General features: G+C 41.9%; 1 protein-coding gene and 1 long non-coding RNA gene across 2 annotated transcripts in view; one reads left to right on the top strand and one right to left on the bottom strand.

Annotated features, from left to right (window-relative positions):
- The window catches only part of LOC133488796 (uncharacterized), a 63,315-nt gene that overhangs the window by 20,823 nt on the left and 25,523 nt on the right, over positions 1–16,969 (bottom strand). The gene's annotated exons all lie outside the window — the stretch shown is intronic.
- The window catches only part of LOC133488793 (potassium/sodium hyperpolarization-activated cyclic nucleotide-gated channel 2-like), a 50,875-nt gene that overhangs the window by 25,129 nt on the left and 8,777 nt on the right, over positions 1–16,969 (top strand). The gene's annotated exons all lie outside the window — the stretch shown is intronic.

Below are 16,969 nucleotides of genomic sequence, written 5' to 3'. Positions count from 1 at the left end.
GTGAAGTTGCGAGCGTGTGGGAGCCATGGATGACAGATGGCTAACACAGCTTTACTAAGACTAGGATGCAGCGCCGGGCGACTTATGCCACAATTTGTGAATGGATTGTGGATGCTTGGGCTAACGTGTCTGCTTGCACTGTTGTTCGAGCTTTCGTAAAAGCCGGCATCATTTCTGAGGAGCCGCACGGCAACGAGACTGACTCAGACAATGACGAGAGGGAACCTGGTGTGTTTGATGGAGAACTTGCCCAGCTATTCATTTCGGATATAGAAGATGAGGACTTTGATGGATTTGTGGATGAGGATTGATAAAAAAATAACGTGAGTACATTGTTAAATACTTGAATGAAGTACAACCGAACTCAGTTTTGCTCCCGCTGCCTTTTTAATAACATTGTTTTAGCGTGCATGCATGTTTTTTTAGCTAACGTATGTTTTACCATGCCTGCGCCCAATATTACGGTGCGCCTTATGTATGTGCTAAATACAGAAATAGACCCCGTAACTGAGACTGCGCCTTTTATTACGGTGCGCCTTATGATCGTAAAAATGCGGTAAGTGCACAGTGACTTTCCGAATACCTGTACAAACTCCACACAGCAAGGCCGGAGCCCAGATTCGAACCCAGAACCTTGGAACTGTTTGGCAAAGTTGCTAACCACTTGTGCTAAATATGGGAAACGTTGAAGAATCTAAACTACTTGAATGTTTACCAGTGCAAAAAAACACCTTGTGTTTGACCTTTGAGGCCTTTTGAGGTACTACAGTACTTGGAGTAATTGTAATTACACTTTATAAAACCAATTTATTCCATTACATTCACTTGTTATCATGTTTTAATATTTTTATACAATACAGTGTCGGGCTGCAACTAACAATTATTTTAATATCGATTAATCTGCCAATTTGTTGTTTTGATTCGGATAAAAAATATTTTTTAAATTTACATTATTAAACATTATTATTATTATTTCATACATTATTTCAAATTCACAGTACAGAAAATCAACAAACTTAAATTTACTTATGATTCAGTTACTGGTTTGGTCCATAACATGTCCAATAATAGGCCAAAACCTTTTTCTAAAGTAAAAGCAGATGTTGGCGAATGTCTTATTTTAATTAACCACAAGATAATCAGTCTGCTGTCACGAAGCACTACAGAAATCTGAGAATATTCACAGTTGAGAGGCTGATGTCTCTAAATGATAATTAATTTTCAAAACCGTTGTCGATTCATTTGATAATTGAATAAAATGGTAAATGGACTGCACTTCTATAGCGCTTTACCTACACGATCACAGTGCCCAAAGCACTTTACAAAGCCTTACATTCACCCATTTACACACCAATGGGCGGCTGCTGCCAGGCCCACTGGGAGCAAATTAGGGTTCAGTGTCTTGCCCAAGGACACTTTGACATGTGGACAGTCGACCCTCGGGTCATTGGACAACCCACTCTACCAACTGAGCCACAGGCGCCCCATCAGTTTGTTGTCGATTAATCAATTAATTGTTGCCCCTCTAATACAGTGCTTATTAAAAACACCAACAATTGTGATGTTTTCTGGCTGTCTGGAATGTAATTAATGACATTTCACTTCATTTCAATGAGGATAATTGATTTGCCATATGAGCTTAGTCGCGGAACGAATTAAACTCCAAAGTTAAGGTACCACTGTATTTTGATCAGAGTGTGTTTTTGTAATCAGACACATTGTGAATGAGCATGGAGAGATAAGAGCTGCAGCAGAGGCCTGTGCAGGAAACAGAGCAGCCTCTCTGTTTCTAAGCAGAGTCTCTCCAAGTGGGGGAGTGCTGTTTGCACCCAGCAGCCAATCAAAGGCCCCGGGTGTGTTCAGTCAGGTAGAGGCCGCACATCGCCAGGGGCGGGGCCTATGTGGCCGTGCTAATGTGATGATGTGGAAGGGAGACAGAGGGGTGAGGGGCGGGAGAGTGTCTGATATGATGTCCCCCTTGGGCAGCTGTAGAATTGATGAGGCAGCAGACCTGTGTGTCCTGCAAATGTCATCTTGAAGGTGACGTAGGGAAACATGGCTGCCTCCCTGGCTGTCTTCGAAACTGTTCATTTATTGCCTACTCCCTAATCACTCCATAGGGATTTTTATATATTCGACAATATAGTTTGCAAAAAATCCTGATAAAGTGATTAGGGAGTTAAGGAATGAGTGAATGTGATTCATTCAAGGATTCCCTACTCATTAATCACTATTCAGTGGTGGCTTGTGATATGAATTTAATTTGTTCCGTGATCACGATCTCAACTTAAAAGAATCGTATCTCAAAACATCTTTCCCCATCGACATGAATGGGAATGCCAATAAACTGTTTCAATAAAAAAAAAAATAGTACTAATAGTATGATATTGTACTTTATTTATTGTATTTTTATTAACTAGAATGTAAAGATTGGAACAGTTTTTGCCAAATGTTTTGCTTCAATTTAATGGACAGTTTGCTCCTCTTGATGTGTGCACCTTGGCCATCAGGGGGCAGTCTAACACAGAGATAGTTATACATGGAACCTATCAAAACTCCTCAGTTAGTTGCAGTAATATTAGTCGTTCTATGCAGAAGATAAACAATATATGCCTGTGAGTGTTGTTATATTATCTGTCTGTGTGTTGCTTCACCATTTGTGTTCAGATATCCGTTGCTTAAAGGGTTATAACGCCATGATATTGATGCTATTCGCTAGCCTGTTTATGATATTTTGCAATGTTTGTTAGCATTAAGCTTACTGACTTTCCTAAGCCAAAGCTATGTGGTTGTTTTAAATTCTCCTTTTATGTTTAGTTTAACAGTAAACTTCATCTGGGAGTGGCAATAAACAGTTTGAAGCCTATTTTTGAGGAATTGTTTACTATCTGAAAAACAGCTGCTTGTTGTGAAGTCAGTTCACTGTCACCATTCAGTGGTCGTATCTCAAATTTCAGCTCGGAAGTCAAAGCAAAAAATAGGCTGAACGACGGCTCATATCTCGATAAACTTGGAAGTCAAGTCACTGGTATCTCAAGGCACCACTGTACTGTACATGTATAGTGACTGCGTTCGAAATCATTCACTCATTCCCTACTTCCTAATCATGCTATAGAGATTTTTATATCTTATCAAACTATATGTTTTATAGTGCACTATATAGTTCACTCATCAGTTCGGTTGGGCATCGAGAACCAAGTGGAACCGGGACTAACGTTCTGGTTGTCTCGGAATAATTCAAATAAAAAAATGTGGGTTCCCAGTTTTGCTGCCTACAGTCTGCCACGCCCGAAGAAGAAAGTGGCGAAAACCAACGAAGAAGCGGCAAAAAACAACGAAGAACAACCCGCACGAAGATGTGCTTGTGCCCAACGGCAGTGGCGAACAAAAGTATTAACTATGTTAAAATAAATGAATAAATTAATAAATTGCCCTTAGTGCAACACTTGGATTAAGATTATTTTGTGCAAAGGATGCTTGCATGATGTGTAGAAGTCTGACGTGCGCCATCCCGCTCCGAGCCTCAGCCTACACTGCTTGGAACTTCAATTGGGTGAGTGAAACAATCAAATACGTCTGTGCCAACACTGAGGCAACTAACATGTTAAACGGTGGGTTGCACTCTTGCACTGATGGTTTTTAGTGTTGATTTTAGTCTTCAAACCAACGTAAGAGCTCATGGCAGACACAAAAATAAAATATAAATTATTTTATCATACTGGAAAGAAATCAGAGACTGTCGCATTAAAAGCTTAACATTGAGCTAAAACGTCACCAAAGGTCAAACTTGCAACTTTTAGCTGAAACAATAATTAATGACCCCTCCTTGAGAGGGTTTGTGTGTCCCAGTGATCCTAGGAGCTAAGTTGTCTGGGGTTTCATGCCCTTGGTAGGGTCACCCATGGCAAACAGGTCCTAGGTGAAGGACCAAACAAAGCACGACTCCAAAAACCCCTATGATGAATACAATAAATGGAAATAGGTTTCCCTTGCCCGGACGCGGGTCACCGGGGCTCCCCTCTGGAGCCAGGCCTGGAGGTGGGGCTCGAAGATGAGCGACTTGTGGCCGGGCCTACACCCATAGCGCCCGGCCGGGCACAGCCCGAAAGGGTAACGTGGATCCCCATTCCCATGGGCTCACCACCTGTGGGAGGGGCAATAGAGGCAGTGTGAGGTGGGCGGTGGCCGAAGGGGGGGACCTTGGCGATCTGATCTCCGGCTACAGAAGTAGTGTACGTTGGGGTTCACCCTGGTGGACGAGAGGGTCGCCTCCCTGCGCCTTTGGGTAGGGGGACGCGTCCTGACTGTTGTTCCTGTCGATGCACCAAACAGCACTTCAGAGTACCCACCCTTTTTGGAGCCCTTGGAGGGGGTGCTGGAGAGCGCTCCCGCTGGGGGCTCCATCGTTCTGCTGGGGTACTTCAATGCTCATGTGGGCAATGACAGTGAGAGCTGGAAGGGCGTGATTGGGAGGAACGCCCCCCCCCGATGAAAACCCGAGTGGTGTTCTGTTATTGGACTTCTGTGCTCACCATGGATTGCCCATAATGAATATCATGTTCAAGCATAAGGGTGTCCACACGTGCACTTGGCACCAGGACACCCTTGGTCGCAGTTCAATGATCGACTTTGTGGTTATGTCATCGGACTTGCGGCCGCATGTTTTGGACACTTGGGTGAAGAGAGGGGGGGAGTTGTCAACCGATCATCACCTGGGGGTCTTGTTCATGAGTGAGGGAAGAACGGAATGGGAGATCAACAGGCGGATCGGTGAAGCGTCTGCAGTGATGGGGACTTTGAATCGGTCCGTTGTGGTGAAGAAGGAGCTAAGACGAAAGGTGAAGCTCTCAATTTACCAGTCTATCTACGTTCCTACCCTCACCTATGATAGCAAGCTGTGGGTCGTGACCGAAAGAACAAGATCCCGGATACAAGCGGCCAAAATGAGTTTACTCCGCAGGATGTCCGGGATCTCCCTTAGAGACAGGGTGAGAAGCTCGGTCATCTGGGAGGGGCTCAGAGTAGAGCTTCTGCTCGTCCTCCACATTGAGAGGAGCCAGATGAGGTGGCTCGAGCATCTGAATAGGATGCCTCCTGGACGCCTCCCCGGTGAGGTGTTTCGGGCACGTCCCACCGGGAGGAGACTCCGGGGGACGACCCAGAACACGCTGGAGAGACTACGTCTCTCGGATGGCCTGGGAACGCCTCAGGATCCCCTCAGTAGAGCTGGATGAAGTGGCTGGGGAAAGGGAAGTCTGGGACTGCCTGCTACTGCCCCCGCGACGCGATCTCGGATAAGCGGAGGAAAATGGATGTATGGATGGAATAATTAATGACTATTCAGTCAATTGGGTTAGTACCACACACATTGCCTTTTAGTCCATATGTTTGATATTGATTCTGATTATAAAGAACCCCAAGTAAAATGTGCATTTCAGTTTATGCTGCAAGCATTCATAATTTGGACACCCTTTATTTACACCATGCACCACTTTTTTGACCCAGCCCACTAAAAGAATTGGAATCGAGAATCCTTTGGAATCAGAATTGAAATTAAGAACCGGAATCGGGACCAGAATCGCTCAAATTCAAACGATGCCCAACCCTATCAGTCACATGAAAAATAGTCTTCAAACACTACTTCGGAACGCCGTTAATTACATCATTGCTGTTGCATAATTACAACAAACCGTCTGTAATAAATATTGAACAAATTAAAAAACATCATGTTTTAAGCTGAGAGTATTGACACTATAATGACACTATAAAATGGCAGTCATACAGTGCACTATATAGTAAATAGGGAGTAAGTTCGAACACTTGTCTTTATTATCTCTTTACCCTTCCTCTTTTCAACTCTATCTCATCCACCCTGCATTGGTTAAAGAGCTGCAACTGATCTTTGTCTTTATTTGCCCTATCTCCCTCTCTCTCTCTCTCTCTCTTTCTCTCTGTCTCTGCTGGTGGTGTCCTTGAGAGATGCAGTGCTGTACTGCTTGTTGGCTGCTACATGGAGCAGCATGGAGGAGGGGGTGGGGATAACCTGTGGGAGACGGAGAGGTCTTGTTGTCACAAGAAATCCTTGTGCACTGCAAGATGGTAAAATGTGCCTGGGCTATTTTACATTGTTTATATTGTTTTTGTCAGCGTTTTATTTGTGGCTGGCATTTTATTTGTATTTGTATTCTGGTTGAGTCGGAGTTGAGACAAAATCACTCCCACAAGGATGCGAGTCCTGCATTGCATTTCTTCAGTGGTCATTTGAGGGTTTTGTTAAATGTTTGTAGCCCTTTAAAAGGCAAGGAACCATATTTCATACTGACCTATTTGATAGCACCCTGTGATTTGCCCCCAGCCGGTCGGTGCAGAAAGGATAATAATTATCAATAAGCACGTTGGTTGAGTGGTTAGCATGTCTACCTCTTAGTTCTTAGGTTCTGGGTTCGAATCTATTCTTGTGGACATGTACACAGTATGTACTTTACTCTACTTGAACAGTATAAACAACTTCAAAATGAAACTGAAGTCCAATGAGCTCATTTGCTGTTTGTATTATTCTGTGTGTGTTTTCACTCTATAACTCCTTAAATATATTTCTTTTTTTATGCTGAGGGGAGAAAGGTGAATTTCTGACCAGTTGTCGGCTTTTGTCGGCTGCAAAGTGATTAATATTTCAGCTGAAGTTGTGCTTATAAATCAACATGCAGAGCAGAAAGTGTCAAGCCAGTGATGAGGAGGATGATACTGCTGGTTGAATTCACCTCTTCTCTTTCAGTTAGTACAATGGCAACATTTTAGATGATTTTTTTAATTAAAGTGGCTCAATGGTGAATTCAAAAAAAAAAAAAAAAGTTAGACTTGGCAACCAGTGTATGAGCAGGTGCTTTGTGCTGGCGTGGCAGCTTTAGAGTGCCTCATTGTCCAGGCATGGAAAAGTCACCGGAGGCGGATAAAGTGTATTTTCACACACAGTGTATTGTCGGCATATGAACTATGATAGACAAAGTCGCATCCATTTTCAAATCTTAGTAGTCGTATTTTATTGACAGTTGACAATTGAGCAGGGCGTGGTCTCAGCGCATTAAGCCAGACATGCCTGTCATCCTCATTTTAATTACTAGGTGATTTTGTTTATCATTCAAGTTCAGCAGAGATTGAAATTTACATGACATATTGATTTTAACTTTATAGGTAGTTTAACAGCGGCACGGTGGCCGACTGGTTAGAGCGTCAGCCTCACAGTTCTGAGGACCCGGGTTCAATCCCCGGCCCCGCCTGTGTGGAGTTTGCATGTTCTCCCCGTGCCTGCGTGGGTTTTCTCCGGACACTCCGGTTTCCTCCCACATCCCAAAAACATGCATGAATTGGAGACTCTAAATTGCCCGTAGGCATGACTGTGAGTGCCAACGGTTGTTTGTTCCTATGTGCCCTGCGATTGGCTGGCAACCAGTTCAGGGTGTACCCCGCCTCCTGCCTGATGACAGCTGGGATAGGCTCCAGCACGCCCGCGACCCTAGTGAGGAGAAGCGGCTCAGAAAATGGATGGATGGAAGGTAGTTTAACTTTAAACATACTAACAGAGCAGAGTGACATTTTAGTTTAATGGTATTCTGTAAGATTTTTCTAATGGGCCTTGGCTCCATAAAGGTTTGGAAACACTGATTTAGTGGTTAACTTCTCTTTATACTTGTATGACAGGAATGTTAAAAGTTAAAGCTTTTAGGATGGTGATAGTACATGTGAGCCTGGAACAAATTAAATCATGTTGCATTATATCTACAATTGTTGTGCTATAAGAACAACTTGGAATTCAACCAGTGTCACAGCTGTCTGTATGGTGCAGGTAAAAATTGTGTTTTGGTCTTATTAAGTATTCCATTTGAGCAGTGCTGAACTCTACAGTCAACTGTCATGTTTGCTTTTTGTTGTTGTGTATTATATTACATTTGTGTATGCAAAAAAAAACAACTTTACAATATTACAAAGCCACACAAAGGGGCAATATTGTTCCTGGACTGCCAGACAACTCTTTTGTTTTCCAGCTTTTACTGTGCTGAGTAGTTGTATCAATCTGCAACAAAACAGCTTGCAGAGATGTTATAAATCACTGATTTCTGTCTTTCTTTTCATTTAATATATAGCGATATAGATGAAAACAAATTACATATTCATTGAACTGAATCTTCTTTGGCATGTGTTGAAAAATCCCTGTTGACCATCCCCACAGGTCACATCATCTAAATATCTTAAATTTGGTTCATTAGCATGTAAAGTGATTCACATCACTTAGCGTATGGATTAGTGTTATTCTTGAGCACTTTGAGCTTATTAAATCACCAGTGAATTCTATTACCATGTAAATGCCAGTAACACTGGCTTTGCTGCCAATTTTCCCATGGTGACATCATGACAGAACACTGCCATTCCAATTATGCATAGAGGTGAAGTCGCTTTTTCACTTCCTTTTTCCTATTGAGCATAACTTTGATTTACATCGATTTCAGATATACCACAGCATGGTATCGGTACTGTGTGTGCAAAACATATGCACTGTAAAAGTAGAAAGCTGATGTATGTTGTTTAGTTAATGAATGTTATGAAAAATAATTGCTGTATAACACTGTCTTAAATGTAATGACAAATGCAGCCTTGCACATGTCATTTTGTAATGCATCTTACTTGTCATACAAGTTTAAAAGGAAGTTAAGTGACAGTGTATAAAAAAGTGTGAATGTAAATGCAAATATTTCCTGAAAATATTAAAAAAAAAAATATATTGGTTGAATTCTCTATCAAATCACCAAATACAGAAACACTGCTCGAAACACTTGGCTGTCTGTTTTAACCTGGCAAACTATTGGCTCTATGGCACAGTTTTTGAAAGTGTAGATTTTAGATATGTTCACATAATGAGGAGATGATCTGGTGATGTTAGTCAGACAGTATTTTGAGTCTTGTTTTATAGTTTTGCTTTGACCACTTGTTTTGTTGATTGAATGACCTTTTCACAGCATTCACTTTGACAGTAAAACAGTAAATAGTAGGACAGGACAGACGTTGCGACTGGTTAGTGACCAGTCCACGGTGTACCACGCCTTTCGCCCAAAGTCAGTCATTGCCCGAGAGCCAAATGAGGACAAGCGGTACAAAAAAATGGATGGAAGCAATAATTGTGTGTTTTCTGCTTGGATTCTAATATTGAGTAATAATTATACATGGTCATAATAGCATTGCTAAAATAAGTGACATTTTATTGCATTGGAAATGCAGTGACTATTCCCTCACTGTTGTGATTAATCTTGAATATGCGCTCCTCTCCTGTTACTGGACCCACTCCTCACAATCCCCAGGATAAGCGAGATGCTGTACAGACACTGTGCAGTCTGAGCTAGTTGGCATAATACAGCACATGACAGGAAGCAACAAAGTTTTCTTCCTGTGCCTCGCCTCAGTCTCCATGCGTCTCTCACAACAGTGCTCAGTCTTCTGCCAACCAGACAGCCTGTCACTGATCACTCCAATTGTACTGAAGCAGGCTGACCTTGAAAAGATCTTTAGTCAAACACAGCCCTACACTCGTGTCTCTTTATAAAGTAGTTGTGTAAATTATTATTAATTTGTTTTAATACCGCGGCACGGTGGGCGACTGGTTAGAGCGTCAGCCTCACAGTTCTGAGGACCGGGGTTCAATCCCCGGCCCCGCCTGTGTGGAGTTTGCATGTTCTCCCCGTGCCTGCGTGGGTTTTCTCCGGGCACTCCGGTTTCCTCCTACATCCCAAAAACATGCACGTTAATTGAAGACTTTAAATTGCCCGTAGGTGTGAATGTGAGTGCGAATGGTTGTTTGTTTGTATGTGCCCTGTGATTGGCTGGCAACCAGTTCAGGGTGTACCCCGCCTCCTGCCCGATGATAGCTGGGATAGGCTCCAGCAGGCCCGCGACCCTAGTGAGGAGAAGCGGCTCAGAAAATGGATGGATGGATGGATGTTTTAATACCGCAGTGGAAAGTTTGTATGATGTTCAAACTAGTATCAGTCTCCTTTGGTCGTTTCATTTAAAGAGGCTTTGTAGAGGGTGAGACCCCACAGAATGTTGTTCCTCCCCACATGCACTTTGGTGAATAGAAGTCAGACAAGACAAGCTCCGACTTACTCGCTATCTGATGTTCCTCTCTTTGGCGAATGTGCTTCATAAGATAATGAGGCGATTTAGCCAGGAATGAAGTGAATGAATTATAAATCCTCATGGCCGTTTGGGATGAACCTGAATTTGAATTTCCAATGGAGAGCAGTTGTGGGATGAAAGTGCAGGAGGGGCAAAGGAAAGGAGATAATGGTTCTATTGGTCACTGAATGACAAATGAGAAATTGCAATGAGTTGGTAGTTTGGATGACAAAATGTCAGCGGAGAGTTGAGCTGCCACATACGTCATCTAAGTGACAGCAAATGGATGTCATTTTCTCTCATTTGGCTGTTTGTCAGTCCCCCCGCGGCCACTGTGACGCACCAGCTAATTGCTTGCTCCATGTCCTCTGAGAAACTTCTTGGTTTTTTTTGCACACTGTGTCCAGTTATTAAACACCACCATTTAAGGTAAATCCAGCATTTGGTGCCCTGGCCTTCAGTGGAGACTTATCCGATTTAATCCACCTCTTAATACCACCACTATCATGTCACAATTATAGAAACGACCAATAATATAGAAAAACATGCAACTGTGCCACAAACATCATCTAGAGCAGTTTAGAATCAATATTTATATATATTTATATATAAAGTGACAAAACATAAAACATTTAAATGAAAGACATCATACTCACCAGAGAGGCTGATTAATAAATAAATAAATTCAAGTGTGCAGATCACTACAGACATGTTTTGTTAGTCAAAGTCTTGCTCAGACCAACCAATCAGAAGAGGGAAAAATGCTGACGTCAACGACAGCCAGCTAGTTGGCCCTGCGAGGCCAAATTTTAAATCTGATTTGTTGTAGAAACTCCCATTGTTAATATAGTTTGTTACATGGGGCAGCACTAATGATTCTGAAGGCCCTCCGATAAATAGATTAACATAGCAGATATCTCATTAGACAGAAAAAAAAAAATAACCTAACGTACATGCACGTATTGGAAGCAGTGCAGCCAAAAGAAGCACTGCGAAATGAAACAAATAGACTGTTGGAAATAAATTAATGCAATTTCATGGAACAAACATAAGGTTATAAATGTAGGTCAGTGCTTCTGATAATGTCCACTACTGTGTAAATCCCATTTTAACCAATTAGTATCCTCCTTCATTCCCCACACGCACTCCGAAATGCATCAAAAAGGGTTCACATGTGGAACAGCAGCTGCTCAGGCAGAGCATTGGGCTCTCCCGCGCACTTCTTGACAACTGCATTTTGCTCCCAATCAGCACTTCTCATGTACAGTATGAAAGACACACCAGCTGTAGCGCTTGTTTTGACGCGTCGGCTAAAGACTTGTGACACGCCTCGCTTGTCCTGGCCCCGTTCAATTCTGCACGTCAAGAAAGTGACTTACTCTTGCAGGTGAGACTTTGAGTAGCGTTACGCCATCGAATTGTATCTCATTTGGATACTCAATAATTCTAAGATGGCATAATATTTATTGTCCACAATTACTTATGCTCAAACATTGGATTCGAACCCATAACCTCCTGAATGTGAGGCAGTATTATTATTATTATTATTTTTTTTTTTTGTAAACCTGTTTTGTTCAGCTGCATGGCCATGCAAAATGGTGGATCTGTATGCCTTTTCTGCTGGAACAGTTTTGCTATGCAGCAGGGGAGTTTAAAATACTCCCTCTGCTTATTTTTAATTTTTAAAATTATTCTGATATTTCTTAAAAATTCAGCCAGACAGAAAAAGAGTTTTGTGGGACAGACAGAGAGACAGAAGATACAAGGGGAATAGGGGTGCAATCCACAGCAGAACAATAGTTAGTTTTGACCACAAGTAACGGTACAACAGTCAAAATCGTGTTCTTATTTGTGGATGGGGGGAACACCCAGTGAGGACATGCAACAACGAACCAATAGAACAAGATGAGAGAGTACAGACTCACACACCAGCTTGGGCTCCTTCCCTGCCAGAAAGCTGACATTCTACGTCCCTACAACCAGCTTCTGTAGCCGGGGATCGGATCGCCAAGGTCCCCGCCTTCGGCTACCGCCCAGCTCACATTGCATCCGACCCTATGGCCCCTCCCACAGGTGGTGAGCCCATGGGAAGGGGAACCCACTTTACCCTTTCGGGCTGTGCCTGGCCGGGGCCCCGTGGGTGCCCGGCCACCAGGCGCTCGCCTTCGAGCCCCACCTCCAGGCCCGGCTCCAGAGGGGGGCCCCGGTGACACGCATCCAGGCAAGGGAAATCAAGGTCCAATATTTGTGATCATCATAAGGGGTCTTTGAGCGTCCCTTACCTAGGACCTGTTTGTCATGGGTGACCCTACCAGGGGCGTGAAGCACTAGACAACTTAGCTCCTAGGATCATTGGGACACACAAACCCCTCCACCATGATAAGGTGACGGCTCCAGGAGGGGTAAATAAATGAAATGAATAAATTATGTCCCTTAAGTCTGCTTTATTTCCAGCTCAGACATCAGTGACGAAGTCCAATGTGTACTAATAGCTGTGAGTCAGAGGCTGTAGTCATCAACCAATTGTGATGCATTTGTTGCTTCTTTCTGGTCCATGAAACTGAGAGACTAGTCATAACAAGAGCTATATCATTTCTGCACAATCCATATGAAGTGGGATCAATCGACCTGAAAGTGAAGTGGCGCTCCTAAGCTGAAACACATAAAATTTACAGTACAGGACATGTAAGTGAACATTGCATTAGAGGCATTGCTGGAGCATTTCACACAATGCTGATTAGGACCACAGGGATAATTTCTGAGTATGTCACAGCACAGCATTCCCACACCGATGATACAATTTACAGGCCACAAATAAATAATAGCCCAGTGTCATTTGTGTCAAGGATTTGTGTAATGTGCATTTGGAATTTCATTATTGCACTTAAGTACATTTTTCAGGTTTTATGTTTGAGTATTTCTTAAAATATTCAGATGACTTTTTACTTTTATTTCCTATATTTGAAAACAGATATCTGTACTTTCTACTACTGTACTTAGGAAAAAAAAGGCTCTACTTTTTTTAACTTCCGCGGATGACGACATGACGTAAAAAAAGATGTGAATAGAGAGCGATGAAGTCAGCCGAGGTTGGGATTTGGATTGATTGATTGTGATCTTGGCGAATTACAGCAAATATAAAAACTCAACACACCTCTGTGCAAATACCTAGAGTGGATACAGACACCCATAATATTTTTTGGTCTCCCTTTTTTTTTTTTTTAATCACAAAAACCTAACATTTTAACATGGGTGTTTTAACTTTTTACATCAACCGTATAAGGCAGAACATTAACCAAGGAGCATTAACAATGAAAAAAAGATAACTTTTTAATATTGTACTTAAGTACAGTGTGTGAGTACTTTTGACACCTCTGGGCAACACTACCAAATTTATTGTACATCAAAGTCTGTTATATTTGAATATCATGAGCTTTTATCATCCTTATTCTGTGCATTTTGAAGTCTTATTCTTGCTGCCGTTGTGTGCATTCTTTCTGCTATTTTCCTGTGTACTCTGTAAAGAACTTTGTCTTGTCTATGGTGACAAGTACCTCCCAATTACATTTGCTTTATCCTGATATTGAGAATGATGTAGATAGCAAGCAGCTTTGCTTATAACAGGAGCAATATTGTGTGGTGTTCTGCGAAATGCTTGCACAATATAATGAGATCAATTCAGCCTTAATGATGATCATGCTCAGTTATGATTGACACTGTCAGGGAGGTATTAGTTTAACTTTGTGGCATATAGGTAAGTGTATATTGTGACAGTGTTTCAGTAGAGATTGGATAAAGAGGTAGATGACCTTCTCAGTCTCTGAAAGGTACACAGATTGTGTGTGCTGAGTTGTCACATAGTCCATCCATCCATCCATCCATCCATCCATTTTCTACCGCTTATCTGAGGTCGGGTCACGGGGGTAGTAGCTTTAGCAGCGACGCCCAGACTTCCCTCACCCCAGCCACTTCATCCAGCTCTTCCTGTGGGATCCCGAGGCGTTCCCAGGCCAGCCGAGAGACGTAGTCTCTCCAGCGTGCCCTGGGTCGTCCCCGGGGTCTCCTTCCGGTGGGACGTGCCCAGAACACCTCACCAGGGAGGCATCCGAATCAGATGCCCCAGCCTCTCCCAGATGACCGAGCTTCACACCCTATCTCTAAGGGAGAGTCCGGATACCCTGCGGAGGAAATTCATTTCGGCCACTTGTATCCGTTGACATAATGTTGACATATTGTAAGCATTTTTGTGTTACCAAACATTAATAAAAGTTGAAAAACCCATTACCCTTGATTTCTGATTCCAAAACTAGTTCATACACTTCGTCTGTAAATATGATGAGGCGATTAAAGATTTTTATGGATTCACAGTCATAACGGCCCTCTGAGGGAAACCGTAACTACAATGTGGCCCGCGACAAAAATGAGTTTGACACCCCTGCTCTCGATCATGCATTGGTGTGAGTGTAGGTGTGACTGGTTATTTGCAGTGCGATTCACTTACAGGTTATAGGTCACATTAAGGGTGGAAAAGGAGTTTTGAACTGATTTATCTTGGTCGAATATTTTTAAACCACACACAAAAAAAAACAGCAGTTCAACAGGGGTGTGTACTCTTTTTATATCCACTGTATTTACATGTTACCCCGCTATTCACGGAGAATAGGGACCGAGCTGCGAACCGCGAAAATCTGTGAGTGATTGACTGCCCCTAAAAACGTTTATATTTGCATATGGATGCCACAAGATGGAAGCAAAGCACTACCTTTGTTTAAATGGAGCTCCTCAACTCATTTCAATGTAGTGCCTGAGCACCAAGAGAGCAAATAGATGGATTTTTCAGTAAATAAGAGGTTCGGTTCCCCCCAAAAAATATGTGAATGGGTGAGTCCACCATACTGTAGTTTTCCTGGAATAAAGACTGTCTATAGTGAGAGGCTCAACAATGAAATGCTTTCACTAAATGGAAGAAGGTACATTTTACTAATGCATTCATACAACACAATAATAGCTTTGTGTTCAAGGTGCAGCACGGTGTGCTAGTGGTTAGCATGCGTGCCTGACAGTGAGGTTTGGGGTTTGAATCTCGGCTCCGGCATTCCAAAAACAATGCATGGTAGGTTCATTGAACACGCTAGATCACAGGTGTCAAACTCAAGGCCCAGGGGCCAGATCCGGCCCCACATGATTTTATGTGGCCCTTAAAGGCAAAATCATGTGTGTCAACTTCCATGATTCTTGTTAAAATCTGCACCAAAATTTCAAATCGTCATATATCATAAATGATAATGTTGACATATTGTAAGCATTTTTGTGTTACCAAACATTAATAAAAGTTGAAAAACCCATTACCCTTGATTTCTGATTCCAAAACTAGTTCATACACTTCGTGTGTAAATATGATGAGGCGATTAAAGATTTTTATGGATTCACAGTCATAACGGCCCTCTGAGGGAAACCGTAACTACAATGTGGCCCGCGACAAAAATGAGTTTGACACCCCTGCTCTCGATCATGCATTGGTGTGAGTGTAGGTGTGACTGGTTATTTGCAGTGCGATTCACTTGCGACCTCTCCAGGGTGTATCCCGCCTCTCGCCCAAAGTTGGGTAGAATAAGCTCCAGTTCACCCATGACCCGATTGAGGACCAGCGCTATTAAAAATTGATAGATGAATATGTTCTTTTATTCATGTGTGTATTTTAGAAGAACAATTGCCTGACATGAGTCGATTGTATTCTGTGCAATGGCAGATATAAGAGTGCTGCTCAAATTACCTTTAATTATATGATTTAACAATTTAGGAAATGGATAAATATCAATACGCAACACTTTCTTTCTATAAATCTCGGCAAGTGTTTACATTTTCAGATGATCACTTCTACAACATTTCTATAAAATTACAATGTTCCATCACTGGTAAGCTATTTATAAAACAGGTTAGGTGACTATTCATGGTCCTTGTGGGATACCTGGGCACCATCAGAGTTCCCAAACTTTTTGTCTGCAGAGACACCTTACAGGGAAGATTTTTTTCCAACGACACCCTCATGAATCTAACGCTAATTAAACGTAACGACCTAAATGCCATAGGAATTTAAAAGTTGCCTAATTTGAGAAAAAAAGTCAGTTACAATAATAACTACATATTCATATTTTTAGGGAAAAAAATAGCAAAGTCAGGAGAACAAGGTTGTATTACCCCCCCCCCCCCCCCCCCCCAAAAAAAAAAAGGTTGTACAGTAATCGCTACAAGAAGAAAGATATAATTTTTTTCAGTATAATAAGTCAGAATCTTACAGGAATAAAGTTGTATTTTTCCAAGATAAAGTTGTAATATGATATTAAAGTCAAAGTTTAACGAGGGAAGAAAGTCATATAATAAGTGCATTTTTAAAATATAACTTCAACCTTAAAATTACAGCTGAAAACCACTCATTTGTTCTCTAAAAAATAGAACTATATTCCAGAAAAGCCATGTATTCTTGAAAAAAATAGGACCATATTTTTGTAATAATAATACACGTTTTGTTCTTGACAAGGGAAAAATATTAACCCTTTAGTAGACTAAAGAAAAATACTTTGAGAATAATGAGCGATACCATTTAATGAAAAGTTGCATGCAAGGACTTGGTTCAAATACAACCAGGATGGATGCTGCGAAGAAGTATCTGTCTTTTTCTACATCACACATGAACAGGCAGTTATCTGCCTAATGCAACTGGCACCCCCTCCCCCAACACAGACATCTTACTTTGTCTTACAGCAAAATGATAATATTATATGAGAGAGACAGCAACAAGATCTCC

This window comes from Phyllopteryx taeniolatus, chromosome 14 (genome assembly GCF_024500385.1).
Source record: "Phyllopteryx taeniolatus isolate TA_2022b chromosome 14, UOR_Ptae_1.2, whole genome shotgun sequence".
NCBI classification, from domain to species: domain Eukaryota; kingdom Metazoa; phylum Chordata; class Actinopteri; order Syngnathiformes; family Syngnathidae; genus Phyllopteryx; species Phyllopteryx taeniolatus.
This window is presented reverse-complemented; position numbering and strand designations above follow the sequence as displayed.